This window comes from Aegilops tauschii, chromosome 3 (genome assembly GCF_002575655.3).
Source record: "Aegilops tauschii subsp. strangulata cultivar AL8/78 chromosome 3, Aet v6.0, whole genome shotgun sequence".
NCBI classification, from domain to species: domain Eukaryota; kingdom Viridiplantae; phylum Streptophyta; class Magnoliopsida; order Poales; family Poaceae; genus Aegilops; species Aegilops tauschii.
The window spans coordinates 350,762,933-350,779,157 of record NC_053037.3 but is presented as its reverse complement, the minus strand read 5'-3'; the positions used below and the strand labels follow the sequence as shown (position 1 = coordinate 350,779,157).

The window sequence follows — 16,225 nt, the reverse complement described above, 5'->3', positions numbered from 1 at the left end:
TATTTTATAATTTAAAATACAAAAGGTAGGCCGGGCCCAGGCTTGGGATTTTGGGGTCGGGCTTTTTGAAACTCGGTCCAGCCCGGAAATGCCTAGGTCTACCACCTCACTATGTGGGTTTTGAAACCAAACCGAAAAATCATACCGAAAATAAACCGAACCAAACCAATTTTATGGTTTTTATGATTTCTGGTTTCGATATGGTATGAACTTTCATACCGTTTTGAACTTTGGCTTTTATGGAATATACCAAAAAAAAGGATGGTTAACTGAATAAGTTGAAGTTTAAAATATATTTGTACTTGAGGCCAACAACCATACAAGTTGTCATTTTTGTTGTACATGAGCCAAATTCACTACTAAGCATACAAATCTTTCTTGTAACATAGTCATTTTTCTCTTTAAAAAATGCTAAGCATGTCCATAACCATCACGGTATGAATCCATGCATGCATATATACTTATATATTTATTCTTATATACTATTCATGTAAAATAGTGTGTGATTTGAGTCATAAATTTGTAAATTATTATTACGTCATTTTCAATTTGGCGCCAACTTTGGTTATTACGGTATATACCAAAACCCTACCGAGATAATTTGGTATATATTGAAACCGAACTGTATTTTAATTTCATATCGTATTTACCGAAGTATTAATACCGTACAAACCAAAAAAACCGTATAAACCGAACCATGTAAACCGAATGCACAGAGTAACTACCGCCGCTATATTACAGGGTTGGGGCATTATAGGGTTCGCGTATCGAATAAGCTCTGCTGCAATCAGTCCCCTTCGTTGTCTCCTTTCCTTTCTCTCGCAAGCAATTAGTCATGCGCTTCTTTTCCTTTCCCGTTGATCCATGGTCGGTGGTGCTCGCGGGAGTAGTGTCATGGTGGATCACCGTCGGGCAAGCTCGCCCGCCACGACGCGGATGCCGGCAACTCTAGTTGGCTCGCCGCCGCGCCATGGCAGTCGAAGCAGGCGCGCAAGCACAGCCGCTTCTCCTACATCGGAGAGCATGGCGTGTGGGCCGGCTTCATTGAGCTCCATGAAGCCCTTTTCCCCCACACCCTGAGGTGCCGGGAGGTGGATGCCGAGCTCCTCGCTGCAGAGTGCGTGCTGGCGGCCGGAGAAGAAGGCTTCACCGACAGGCTCGCCACCGCGAAGGAAGATCACGCATACGCCCACTCTTATCGCAAGTCGACGGAGAAGTTCCACCTCGGCCTCAACGATTTAGTCGGCCTCCCCTAGGTTTAATTTGTAGTTTGATCTATATTTAAGCCATGTATGAACTACAGTTGTGTTGATGAATTTGTAGCACGAACTAGTTTTTTAAATTTGCAGTAAAAACTATAGCGGATCTGTTCTACCGAGACCTTTGAGTTCCTGGAAAATCATTTTAGGGGGAACCCTAAAATAGTTTTGCAATACCGATTTATACAGGATATGCTAGAGTTGCTCTTATCCGAGAACAGACCAAGGTATATTGTGACGGTCTAAATTTGATATAGTATCATCTAAAAAGATTTCTCTTATATGTTCTACATTTCCTAGCAAAGTAGTCCATGTCGCATTCTCTATACTAGAAGGGTTGAGTGCGCTTCGCTGTGCCATTTATGTTGTTGAGCTTTCGTAATTTTCATTTGTTATTTGGTTTGGCACGTGGAGAAGATGGTGTGTGCTTTTTTATATAATGCGGTGTTTTGGTGGACTTTCTTGGCAGTGTGATTATGTTGTGTTATCTCCTAATCAACTCATGCTTATGTGTGGAAGTTTCTTGCACTTATGGTCGTATGTACTATTATATTGGTGCTACCGTGTCACATTATGACGCTTCTTTTTTCTAGGTGGTGAGATGATGCAGAGGACTAATGTGTTTTTTAGGTTGGTTGATGTTGATTAATTTGAGAAATCGATGACCCAGTCAAAATCGTGAATCAAACACAAAATTGATTACCTTAAATGAATGAGAGAGCTCCTTAAGTAATTGTTGATCCGGTCAAAATCTTGAGCCAAACCCGTAACACCTCAATTGAATGGAAGGGCTCTAAAGGGAGCATAGTCTTTGAGAATTAATTGACCGAATCAAATCATGAATCAAATCCAAAATTTATTACCTTAATTGAATGAGAGAGCTCCTTGAAAATTGTTGACCCGGTCAAAACTGTGAAGCAAATCCAAATGTAACACCTCAATTGAATAGAAGGGCTTTAAAATTAGGGACTAGAGTCTTTGAGAATTTGTTGACCCAGTCAGTATTGTGAATCAAATCCAAAATTGATCACCTTAACTGAATCCGGTCAAAATCATGAATCAAATCCAATTATAACATCTCATTTGAATGAGAGGGCTTTAACATTAGGGAGCATAGTGTATTAGATGATGATTCTCTCTCTTGTATTTTATAATATTTAATAACTACCGGTCCAATTATAATTTCAACGACTATAATTCCAACGATTATTGTTTTGAATGTCTACTTTTCCAACGCCTATATTTTCAATGGCTATAATTAAGTCGATGGGCTTGTTCAGGACTCCTCAAGCTCTTTTTTATGAGATGCACAAACTTTATTCATATGAAATAACAATTATGTCATTTATAAGATGGGTACAATCAAATCATTAACAGTCGCCACAATGGTGCCCGCTGGTTGCCTCCACCTCTCTTTTACTGTGCCGAACGAGAGAGAAAAGAAAAAGGAAATGCATCGATATAAGGACCAGCGATGGAAACCCTAGACTATCGTTTCCCCAGTCCCGCCGCCGCACGCTCTCCCTCTCGCGTGCTCATTCTCCCACCTCTCCACCTCCAAGCCCCTGCTTCCGCACGTCATTCTTCTCCCATCCTCGCGTCGCCGGTCTGGAGGCTAGAGCTTGTGGCCGACGCCTCCGCTCGCCATTTGCCACGCCTCCGGATCTGAACTCGCCCGCGGTGGCAGCGATTGGTGGATGAGAGCCGAGTCCTGAACGGGAAGCAGCGCCTGTCCCTGTCCCACTGCCGTTGGAGAGGCAAGGATGGTATCGGCCGTGCCGCAGCAGCTCGGCGGCTGCCACTTCTTCACATCCCCATCGAGTCGGCGAGTCGCCCTCTGTCGGGCCCACGGAATCGGCTCCCATGACTACACGTTCTTCCTCGGCCTGTTGTAAACCATGGTTCTTCTCAAGCGCGGGCTAAGGTGGCACCATGGCTCGTGCCAAGGAGGCAGCAGCGACCTGCAAACCCTGCAACCAGCAGTAACACGACATGTCTCCATCAATCCGTTGCTTCCTATACTAGGTCGATTTCCTCGGACCTGAGAATTTTGACTGCCTTTTTTCTAGTATGCAGGCTGATATTTCTTCAGGGCGTGGCTGGACTCCCCTCCCAGGATCTCACTCCACCACGGGGCCTTCCTGCTGTGAGCCTCTCTGGACGGGAGCTACAACGCCCGTCCCCATCTCACCTTAGGCAAGGTACAATTTCGACTATGTTCTTAAACCACTGTTCTTCTCATGTACTAGGAGTGGTAGTAGCATATAGTATTTCTTCTATAAGTTATATGAAATCTGAAAGAGCATACCAATTACGAGAATTGTAAAGACACAGTGAATAAAAAGAAAAGTAACCATCAGCGTCACACCAAGGTATTCAAGTAGGGAAGCATAGGTCTGACCATTATGATTTATCAGCCATCTCACTAGGTAGAAAGAAACTACCAATACAACTTTGACCACTCTGAAGTAAAACAAGTTCAAGATTATAGAAGTTTCTTAGTATTCCTAGATTGCATTATAGGTCGATCAATTTGCTGTGATGCGTAGGACTTGACCTCTGTTTATATAGATATGTGTAGAATTTGGAAAGGACTTGCGAGCTAGGAAAATTTGGGAAAGGACGTTGGGAAGATAACTAGGTTTTCAGTGTGGAGGAACATGACAATTTGAACCAACTAGTAAGATATAATTTAGTTTCTCTTTAGTTCTTTTGTACGTTTATAGAAATAATGACTTATGCATTGGAAATTGCATGTCTTTATTCAGAGATGCAAGGGCATGCTTCACATGGATTCAGACACAATTTTTTTTGGGAATAGATGGTTTTACTAGCCGATGGCATCAGAGGAGCAGCTGCATCTTGTGGTCACTTGAGACAGAGCACTACCTCTGCTTGCAAGTGTCAGAACTACAGGTTTTTGGCTGAACATTCAATTGTGGCAAAATTTTATTGATCCTCATGATTTTGAGATCTAGTGTGCCTTGTTAGTTTGGAATCAGAAGATGCATGCATGCTGCAACCTTCCTGCTTATCAATTAAGTTCTCTGCATCCTAAACTCGCTGACCTGGTATGATCCGTGTGATTAAGAGATGTTTCACCTTTTCTCCATAACAATTGTACAATGCCCCACAAGAGGGATCCACCACGCCGGTGGACTTCACTTGCCACTCCGGGAAGGGTTTTCACATTCCATTTCCATCCATCAGCTTTTCAGTTCTTGTTAGTTTTCACATTTACATTTCACCATATCGGGGATTTAGAGGGCAGCACTTCTTTCTTGGTTATATTAATCAGCCGCATTGTTTTGTGATTACAGAGAAGAAATGACTTCAACCAGGGCAAATTGATAGGGAGGATAGATTACGGCGAACTGTCTATGTCCCAAACATTGATCAACATGTGAGAATATCAAAGAGATTGAGTTGTTGTATTATATCCTTTTTTAGTTTTGTTCTTAATTCACTGACCCCCAAAACTCCTCATTGATTTGCAGGATGCTAAATAGAAGCTTGCTCAGGTTTTCTCAACTTGTGGCCAAGTAGGCTCTTAGACTCCTTGATATTCAAGTAACATATGTTGTTTGTTTGTTCGTATAAGTTTTTATATTTTTTGAAATAAATTAAGCAACTTGTTTTTTAATGACTAAATATTGCATCACTGAAGTAGATGGAATTCATCATCTTAGACAAGTATCTACGACAGTTCATATATGTTAGGTATCTTGAATCTAGTGACAGTTAATACTTATTATGTTCCTTGCTCCTATAGCAGATTGGATTGGGCAGCACTGGTACGTGTCGGTCCTAAACAAACGGTTTTTAACCCCTTTCCGCGACGGCACTCGGAACCGTCGCCAAGTGAGTGTGGGCGATAGGGGGGTCCTTCCCACACGACCCAGAAACCGTTGGGGATATGCCCTCCTGGCACACACGCTCGGCAAAATGAGGTCGTGTGCGACCGGTGAGCACTCAAATACAGAAATACGTACAGTAGTGCTCAAAAAAATACAATTATACACGCGAAATCATTTCCGTCGTAAGTACATCCCACACAGTCAGTCACCACTAAATGTTTCCGTTCGTATATACATCCCACACAGTCACTACAAGGAAAACGTTTGCGCAAGGTGGCGTAACGCAAACAGTTTTGAAGAGAATGTCGTGTGTGATTGTTCATTGATCCAACACTGTTTATTCCTAGAAACTATGTGCGTTGCCTGAGGTCATCGCTCACGGTGTTTTCTCATTAACCGTTTGCAATAGGAAAACCCAATTAGCAAGCTAATTGGCCAATTAGCAGGCTAATTGCCCTATTAACGGGTTAATTTCCCTATTATTAATAATCCATTTACTAATCTAATTGGCATTCATATTAAGCACATAATATATTCCATTTCCATATTAAGGAAGCAGGATTTCATAATTGAAATACATCGGAGTACAACATGATATAGCTTCAGCACTCAGCTACCCCATTACACAACTGCACCAGCAGCTAGTTTCACATGCAACATCTAGAACCTTTTAAAATTAGCATCATAGACGGTACATAGAGAGATGCATCTTATCTGGAAAACTGCCGAAGCGGAAGGCGAATATTGAGCCTTCATTCATGTTGAAGGTCTTTGCAATTTTGGGCCAGTGCCTGTGGATGATTGACTGTCCATCCTTCGACCTTTTCAGAAACACTTCAATATTGAACCGTGGGTGTTGTATGAAAACTTTCCTCGCCTCCTGACCATAGAGGTGGTTTGAGAGGTAATCATCAGTGAAGCCTGAAAATAAGGATGTGCATAAATATTTTCTCTATATTGGAAATGGGGCAAAGGAATACAAAAAGGCAAGGTATAATAGTTAGTACCATCTTGTAAACCTCAGTGCTTCCCATTGTTTCCCCGCAACACATATAAGGTAGTTAGTCATCAGCTTAAGTAAGGGTTCGCATGCTATCAGTAAAATATGTTGATGAAAAATAAGCACATTGCAGATTCATCAGATTAATTCAAGCCACATGGAAAACCCATTTATCCAAACCAAGCATGATTAAGAACTAGGAAATATAGCACCTGTATATGTTTCTCATGTATTAAGTGCAGCCAAATTCAATTTATTCCTCACATGGTATACAATAAGAGAATGCAACCACAATAATTGAACATCGCATTGCAGAATTGAACCAAGCAGTTAACTAAACACCACAAAAAATGAACCAAACGTTAACCGAGCACCACATTAAGGACAGTATAACCGAGCCTAAACCGAGCTCCCACAACGATTTGAATTTTCGACCGTCCGTTTTTCTGATCTGGGACTTCCTGGCCGTCCGATTTTGTGGCTGTGGCGATCTATTACGCAGTCTGTGTTAACTGCACCCGGCTGTCCTGTGGGTTGCTGCTTCACGGGCCAAAACCGACGCCTGTGGTGCATTGGGCCTTGGGCGAGCCGGCAGCCCATTCAAAGGCTCTGTCAAAACAAAAACCCGATCGAGGCTGAGGGAAACGAGACCGCATCGACTCCACCAGTCCATCCCACAATCGAGCCGAAGAGAGGAGCAGCCGGTGCCGTCAGGATGGGATCGAGTCCATCCGGTCGACCCCAGCGACCGGAGGAGAGGAGCAGCCGGTGCGGCTGGTTCCATCCATTGAAGACAGGGTGAGGGATGGGATCGAGTCCTTCCGGTCGACCCCAGCAACCGGAGGAGCGGGATCCGGATCGAGGCAACCAATCTAGCGCGTGACAGGATTACAGGGAGATAATGGCATACGCCTCGCCTGCTTGAAACTGCTCTGCTCTCCTTCAAGCTCGCAATCATGGCCCTCCTCTGTTGGAAACTGCCCTGCTCTCTTTGAAGCTCGCAATCATGGCGTATTAGTCATTCATGGTTGGTAAAGTCGCAAACTTTTCTTATGCCCAGTGGTACTATATAATGCTTCCCTCTATGGCTGTGTATGCAGACCCTACTCAAGCATCTACATCCTCTTCAGCGACCGACCCCCTGTCTGATGGAAACGAGAGACGGGCGGTCGCTCTGCTTGAAAAGAGAGACAGACGGTCTCTGAGCGAGGGAGGGGCGGAGGTTCGTCTTTGCCGGCCGTATGACATTCCTGGTTGCTGGTGGAGGTGCAGGGCGCTCACCTGATTTAGGGAAGGCACCGTGGCTGTTCGGTGAAGCGGGTTGATGAAGCTGATGTGCTTTGTTCCTAAAAACAATGCATCATCAGTTCCTGGAAGAGTTCAGTACATGCACGTGTATATGTTTCTCTGATGCTCTCCTGTCGCGTTCTTACTCCGGCAGCAGAATCTCAAGCAACTATGGTTCTCGGACTAGGTGGCCCCTCTATCTTCATTTTTATTCTCCAGTACGATCACTTCTTTGACCCAACAATTCCGTTGTGCTATTTTCTTTCCAATCTCAGAATTGTACAGTTGGTTTTCATCCTAGTTCTTCGGGCAAAATTTGAAGTTTTGCTCCCATTTTTGGTTTGAGGAAATTTAACTTGCAAAGCTACCGCCAGGTGAATTAATTAGGTCCCATGGGTTTGGATACCTCATCTCTTCACTGACTGCATCTCTTCATGTTTCCAGATTGTGCATTGGTCTAGAAATACATACTTAACTCGGTAATGTGGACTTCACTACTGTGGTACACTGTAAATGGCAAGCTTTTACATGAAGCACTTTTGGTGATCCTAAGGATTTGCTACAGAAAAGTATAATATGATATTGAGTTTCATTCTCTTCCTTTCTGCATTTCCTTGAATATTGTGCGTTCAATTAGCTCAACCGGATAGCAAGGTATGTGTTGTTTCTCTGATCCCATAATATTGGATTACCAGCTATCATCTTGATTTTAACTGTACACTATGGTGCCTAGGACGTATCAGACACAAGTGTTGAGGCTCTAACAAAAAATGTGATTTGTTGCTTATCCATTTTATATTTTTGACTCTCCATAGTTGTGCCCCTAATTGCATGACCTGTTTGCGGACATGCCCAGTTAGCACACCTCTGCTTATTAAACCGGTATAAACATATTGTACTTTCTAAATCTCTGTATTTTAATCATTTTCTGTTAGCTACAATAGTGCTCCCCTTAAATATAAAGAAGCCACACTTGATGGTGCTATTAGCGACAGATGGCTATGAGATCCCTCATCAGCAGTTTGAAGCAACCATTATCCTTTCACTCCATCTATGATACTAGGGATGGCCATGGATCTGACTTGGGGAACGTATGACCTCTGCAATTAGGGTGAGATCTGATTCATCAAGGGACTCCATCCGATTCTTAGGGCAGCTCTAAAATTCTAGTCTTTCTGATCTTACAGATAATTTGACAAGCTTGTGTGGTGATTCTGGCTTTGGTTAGTTCTAACTTATGTGTAGTCTTTCTTTTGACAACCAGTCCTTCCTAAACATGAAAATATGATGGATTGTTGTCAAGTATTACCACATTTCTACTGTGGAATTTATTTTTGTGTGTCCTAATTTCCTATTATATAACCACACTGTAGTTATTCCATATCCATCTTCGGATTTGGAGGTTCTTCAATACTACGCCGATACCTCTTTCTATGAACAATTACTCTATGCATTTACTATCAACAACTGACAATTGTGATGAAACCTATCAACAATTACTCTTGTTTCATCATGCAATTTTAATGTGTACTTGTATGTTAACTAATACAACCCCTGTCCCAAATTAGTTGAATCAGATTTGTCTACATATGGCGTATATATATTGATAGCAATCTTCCAACTATTCTACCGCTAAAATGGACGGGCGCGGCAACGCGCGCCATCATGATCTAGTTGCACAATATAACATACTCTTAATAGAAGATCAGACAGTTAACCAAACCAAGCATGTTAACAACTTGGAAATATAGCAATTGTATTTGTTTCTCATGTATTTAGTATAGCCAAATTTAATTTATTCCTCACATGGTATACAATAAGAGAATGCGGCCATAGTAATTGAACATCGTATTGCAGAATTGAACCAAGCAGTTAACCAAACACCACAACAAATGAACCAAACGTTAACTGAGCACTACATTGCACAATATAACATATTCCTAATAGAAGATCAGACAGTTAACCGAACCAAGCATGCTTAACAACTTGAAAATATAGCAATTGTATTTGTTTCTCATGTATTTAGTACAGCCAAATTCGATTTATTCCTCACATGGTATACAATAACAGAATGCAGCCACAACAATTGAACATCGCATTGCAGAATTGAACCAAGCAGTTAACTAAACACCACAACAAGTGAACCAAGCCACAACAAATGAACCAAGCAGTTAACTAAACACCAATTGAACAATATAACATACTCCTAATAGAAGATCAGACAGTTAACCAAACCAAGCATGCTTAACAACTTGGAAATATTGCACCCTGAAGAATTGAACATCACATTTGCAGGATTGAACCAAGCAGTTAATTGAACACCACATTGCACGACATATAGAACATATACACTATAGCAGAAGATTGCATGGTAAAAGTAGATAACACAATTCACTAGAATTTGTTAAGGAAAGGCAGTAGCTAGCAAACTGAACATGGGTCCTTATTGTGAGCTAATAAGACAAGCTACTCCTCATTGTCGGAGATATCGATGACAATTGGCTCCTTGGACATGGAAGAGGGCGAGGCCTCCGCATCGTGGGTGCCCTCGTTCTAGTGGTGAGTTGCCTGAGCCGCTCCGGGCACCAACCTGCTGGCTCACGAGATGAGGTAAGCACGTGCACGCTGAGAAAACACCTCGTAGTCTTCGTCGAAGGCACCGACGGTGGCCTCGAGAAAACGCCACGAACTGTCGTTTAAAGCAGCCAACCGCGTCGTGGCGTTGGCGCGCGAGGCGTCAACGGTGGCCTCGACGACGAGGTGCTCCTCCAAGATCTGGGGGTCGGCACGAATGGCAGCCATCGCGACCTCATCTACGCGTGCGGCCGCGATTTGCTTCTCTGCTGCCAAATGCTCCTTGCGGTCCTGGCTATACTGCGTGCACTATGGCTTAGGCCGGCGCTTATTTGGTGGAGGGGTCGATGATTTGGGTGGAAGGTGTCGCGCTCGCGCCGGCGGTCGGGGCATGTGGGATGTGGAAGGAGGAGGAGGATGGGGGTCCGGTGTGGATTACCTGCCTGGATAGGAGAGGCCGAGCAGTGTGAAGGAGGGTCGCCGGCGAGGAGGCGGCGGCGCTGCAAGCAAGGAGTGAAGGTTTCAACTTGGAAAGGAAGGCGGAAACAGGGGAAATGTGGCTTTTGGTAAGGGGGTGGGGCGGGGAGGTTGATATTTCCGCAGAAGCAGAAAATTTGGAATCGCTTCAGCCAAAAAACTGGTGCGCAAAGTGTCATCAGACACGGTCCCTTATTCAGAGCGGGCTGTGGACTGTAGCAGTCGCACCTTCTCACGGTGCTCCAAGATATTTTGTGCTGCATCTCACACGGTTCGTTATAATAAACTGTGTGGGATCTACTTGATTTTTCATCTTGATTTAAATTACATAATGGGGTCACAGCGGCCATGGACGGTGTTTGAATTGCTAGACCTTTTATCTGCAGTGATCATAAAAGAATTGGAATTATTCAGGGTTCGTTTGGACATTTTTATGCGTTAAGTAAGTTTTCAATGCATTTATGTGCATAATTCAAATTTGAACTACATGCACATGCTCCAGTGCATATAAATTGGTTGAAAAATCAAATCTTTGTCCTTGGGTGCATGCTTAGGTCCCATGCAAGAAATAAGAATGAATTTCAAACACCAGGGCACCGTTGATTGCCGGCAAAACATTGAGATGCCTGGTTTTTAAATTCTAGCAAATCCAAAACTCGCCTGAAATTCATGAAACTTGGCATGCTATCATGGAGCGGCATCAACATGGTGTGGTAAAGTTTTTGTCCCATTTGGGGCAGGTTTGGGTATGTGCTTCTCACAAACCAGAGCTTCTCACAACAAGCATGATGGTTTCGGTAGGGAACGCCCCAACTTTGGGGGCGAAACGATATCCATTGCCTCTTATTGCTTTCAAATTTTTTCCCGTGTCAACATAGAACAACAGGAGTGTTGTGTTAATTTTTCTGATTTTTCGTGGTTCGTTTGGACATTTTTATGCATTAAGTGAGTTTTCAATGCATTTATGTGCATAATTCAAATTTGAACTACATGCACATGCTCCGGTGCATATAAATTGGTTGAAAAATCAAATCTTTGTCCTTGGTTGCATGCTTAGGTCCCATGCAAGAAATGGGAATGAATTTCAAACACCAGGGCACCGTTGATTGCCGACAAAACATTGAGATGCCTGGTTTTTAAATTCTAGTAAATCCAAAACTTGTCTGAAATTCATGAAACTTACATGCTATCATGGAGCGGCATCAACATGGCGTGGTAAAGTTTTTGTCCCATTTGGGGCAGGTTTGGGTATATGCTTCTCACAAACCAGAGCTTCTCACAACAAGCATGATGGTTTCGGTAGGGAACGCCCCAACTTTGGGGGCAAAATGATATCCATTGCCTCTTATTGCTTTCAAATTTTTTCTCGTGTCAACATAGAACAACATGAGTGTTGTGTTATTTTTTGTGATTTTTCGGGGTTCGTTTGGACATTTTTATGCATTAAGTGAGTTTTCAATGCATTTATGTGCATAATTCAAATTTGAACTACATGCACTGCTCCGATGCATATAAATTGGTGAAAAATCAAATCTTTTGTCCTTGGGTGCATGCTTAGGTCCCATGCAAGAAATGGGAATGAATTACAAACACCCTTCCACCGTCACTCAACCGCAAACATTGAGATACCTGGTTTTTAAACTCTAGTAAATCCAAACCTAGTCTAAAAGTCATGGAACTTGGCATGCTATCATGGAGCGGCATCAACATGCCGTGGTAAAGTTTTTGTCCCATTTGCGGCAGGTTTGGGTATATGCTTCTCTTTCTTTTCTACAAACCAGAGCTTTTCACAACAAGCATGATGGTTTCGGTAGGGAACGCCCCAACTTTGGGGGCGAAACGATATCCATTGCCTCTTATTGCTTTCAAAAAAAATCTCGTGTCAACATAGAACAACAGGAGTGTTGTGTTATTTTTTATGATTTTCGGGGTTTGTTTGGACATTTTTATGCATTAAGTGAGTTTTTAATGCATTTATGTGCATAATTCAAATTTGAACTACATGCACATGCTCCGGTGCATATAAATTGGTTGAAAAATCAAATCTTTGTCCTTGGGTGCATGCTTAGGTCCCATGCAAGAAATGGGAATGAATTTCAAACACCAGGGCACCGTTGATTGCCGGCAAAACATTGAGATGCCTGGTTTTTAAATTCTAGTAAATCCAAAACTCGTCTGAAATTCATGAAACTTGGCATGCTATCATGGAGCGGCATCAACATGGCGTGGTAAAGTTTTTGTCCCATTTGGGGCAGGTTTGGGTATATGCTTCTCACAAATCAGAGCTTCTCACAACAAGCATGATGGTTTCGGTAGGGAACGCCCCACCTTTGGGGACGAAACGATATCCGTTGCCTCTTATCGCTTTCAAATTTTTTCTCGTGTCAACATAGAACAACAGGAGTGTTGTGTTATTTTTTTAATTTTTCGGGGTTCGTTTGGACATTTTTATGCATTAAGTGAGTTTTCAATGCATTTATGTGCATAATTCAAATTTGAACTACATGCACATGCTCCAGTGCATATAAATTGGTTGAAAAATCAAATCTTTGTCCTTGGGTGCATGCTTAGGTCCCATGCAAGAAATGGGAATGAATGTCAAACACCCTGCCACCGTCACTCGGCCGCAAACATTGAGATACCTGGTTTTTAAATTCTAGTAAATCCAAAACTCATCTGAAATTCGTGAAACTTGGCATGCTATCATGGAGCGGCATCAACATGGCGTGGTAAATTTTTTGTCCCATTTGGGGCAGGTTTGGGTATATGCTTCTCACAAACCAGAGCTTCTCACAACAAGCATGATGGTTTCAGATAGAACACCCGTATGCAAAGTGAGAGCAGGATTTGTGCATCTCTTGAACACAAATGGTTCGTTTGGATGACCCGTGTGAACCACTTACAAACAATTTGGTGCGATTTGCATCTGTCATATTGGGTATGTCGCCATTTGTCAAACTAGAAAGATTGACATTTGTTGATCTAGTAACATTGCCATTTGCCAACCTTGTACACTGCGATTTGTCAAAATATGAAGCTAAGAATCACTAGCAGTATCTAATTTTTGCAACTAAAATTCAGTAATTAAGCGTAGATGGAGGCGAGGAGGCGTGTTCAGCCAGGCATGCAGCGGGCGGCGCAGTACTATTCGATTTGACAGCGGGTGGCGCAGTTCCCGATACGGCTTTAATGCAGACGAGGGAGAGGGTAGCGGTTCCCGAAATGTTGAACGACCAATGAGGCATCCTCCTTCAATTAGCATCGTGCGAATGCATGAGGGAAGTAATGGGAGGACCGGGAAAAGAGGCAGCACGATGTGAATGCAACGTAGTTTGCACTCATATAAAGGCGCCCCTCCATTCCAATGCATCTACCACATCGTACGCACCTAAGCATTTGCCTAAGCACCTACACTAATAAGCGCAAAAGTGCCCACTCCAGACCCATGGCGGCGATGAGCGCGATCAGCCAACGGCTGTGCCAGATGGTCCACGATGCCGGCCTGCGGCATGGCACCGTGGATCGTGTCCATACGGTGTTGGCGACCGGCTGGTGGATGGTCGTCGTCGACGCCAGCTATGACTCCCAGTTGGACCAGATGATCGTTCGCACCACCAACAGGTTCGCCGTCGTCAAGAAGCTCGTGGATGACATCGCCGTACTCCTCCAGCCCGCGTGCCCGGGCTCCTCATTGCCTGCCACCCTAATCGGCCTCCATGGTCGGAACCTCTTTCAAGCACTAGTGGCCCTGCGACTGCCCACCGACGCCACGAAGAATGTCCACCTGGAGGTCGCGCTCGCCGCGAGGCGCCTCCATTTGCAAGAAATCATCAACCTACACATCCATGTGTACGAGCGAATCGTGTACATAGGTATCTACAAGGCTAGTGAGGACGCTACGAAGTTGGCCTTCTTCAGCCGGCTAGAAGCCTTGGATGCATTGGTTGAGAAGCACCTTGACCTCGCCACACAAGCCACCGCTCCTTAGCCATCGGTCGATGGCCTGGCCGGTGCACTGAGTTGAGGAGGAGGAGGTCGTATGTTGATGGATGCATCTTTCTTCTTGCCTGTTGTAACCACCACTGCGATCGCATCATCGTTGCCTTAATTCTTATTTTGCTATTGCATTCTCGTTCCAGTCAATACAGACATGTGCGATCCCTTTGCTCAATACAGACATGTTCGTTCTAGTCTTATTTTGATTGGCTTGAATGAAGGTCTATCCCATCGTTAGGCGCCGCAGCGCGCTCTGCTCGCTTCCGTCGGCGCGCTCGGCTTGTGGACAGCTTTTCCTTGCGTGTTCAACTGCTATATGCATATATATATGGTTGCTCGCCGTTGAGGCGACCGCGGAGCGCTCTGCTCGCGTCCCTCCGTGCGCGCTCTGCCAACGGTTGGGCGTGCGCACGATCATGTCGGGGGCCCCGTATGCATGCGGTTGTGCCGCGCGCGTTGCCACGCGATGCAGTTACGTGCGACACGATGGAGTTACGCGCTGCAAATTAGAACTGCCATCAGGGCCTGCCGATATTCCTGGCCGTCCGGCTTCCCCTTTAATTCCCGCGGCCATTATAACCTTAGTCTCTTCACCCTTTTGATCGCGCCCCACAACACAACAAGCACACCCACGATGACACATAGAGAGGGGATGTCTAGCGGCGCTCCAATGGAGTTGGCGAGCATAGAGTGGAGACCCACGCAAGGGAGACGGATCTCTTAGTGGTGTACACCATCGACCCGGCCGTGGTGGACGACTACATCAACAGCGTTGAGCAGTTGCTTGCTCGAGATAAGTACAAGGTGGTCGACATCGACCTCCAGTACACTGTTGGTCGTCCCGGCATAGATCAGAAGGTTGCCGTCGCCTAGTTGTGTGTGCTCCATCATGTCCTCATCTACCACTACTGCATGGCCACAGAGCCTTGCGACCGTTTCAACAGGTTTGTCAACAGCACCGACTACAAGTTTGCCACGGTGGAAACCAAAGACGATGTAAAAGCGCTCAGTGTTACGGGCTTGGCCTGCAAGAACCTTGTTGAAATCCATGACCACTACAGTGTCTGGGGCAGCACGAAGCAGGACTCCCTGGTCGAACTCGCCTCGGCCATCATTGACCCCTACTATGAAAAGATGAAGCAGGATGCCCAGAGAACAAGTCCCGTATCCTGGCACAAGGCCTGGTGCGGCAACTGGATGAACCTCAGCTCAGGTTCGTGGCCAAGAGCGTGTACACATGCTATGAGATGCACATGCGGATCGTTGACATGAGGAAGTGCCTCGTTACCCAAATCGATGAGCCCAGATCGAGCCACAAGCAGAGCAAGCGTCACAAGAGGTAAATGATGATCAGATGATCGTTTATGCTAGTTAATCATGCATGTAATATATAGTTTACTTTATTGGTGTGTGGAAATGTCATGTGTGTAGTAGCCACCTATATAATTATGCATGTAATAGTTTACTTTGGTGTGTGCAAATGCCATGGTTGTAGTAGCCACCTATGTAAGTGGATGTTTAATTTGGTTATGCAACCATGTCCTTATAAGTGTGTATATAATGTTGTTGTTCTGTATGCAATCCCATCGCACAACACACACGTCTTATTAGCAGCAACCGTCTGTGTTATTATTGGTCTTCGCACACATTTCTGATTACAGACCTGTTTGCCGCGTATCACACATATCTTGTTATATTGAATCGTTTCTGTTCTCTTGTCTCAACACAAACAGTTCATCCGTGTGAACCGCATGCCGTATATCGCACACACCTTG

At 44.3% G+C, this 16,225-nt stretch overlaps 1 long non-coding RNA gene across 17 annotated transcripts; it reads left to right on the top strand.

Annotated features, from left to right (window-relative positions):
• Positions 1-1,799: 1,799 nt before the first annotated feature.
• Positions 1,800-8,839, top strand: LOC123497861 (uncharacterized). 17 transcript variants are annotated; one of them, XR_012205031.1, is made up of 6 exons: positions 1,800-3,460; positions 3,831-3,939; positions 4,028-4,662; positions 4,757-4,801; positions 5,035-7,143; positions 7,217-8,839. It is a non-coding gene; the product is annotated as an uncharacterized lncRNA (long non-coding RNA). The 17 variants fall into 17 exon arrangements; XR_012205032.1 differs by having other exon boundaries at positions 5,035-7,147; XR_006672213.2 differs by lacking the exon at positions 5,035-7,143 and having other exon boundaries at positions 2,702-3,253; positions 3,336-3,460.
• Positions 8,840-16,225: the final 7,386 nt, after the last annotated feature.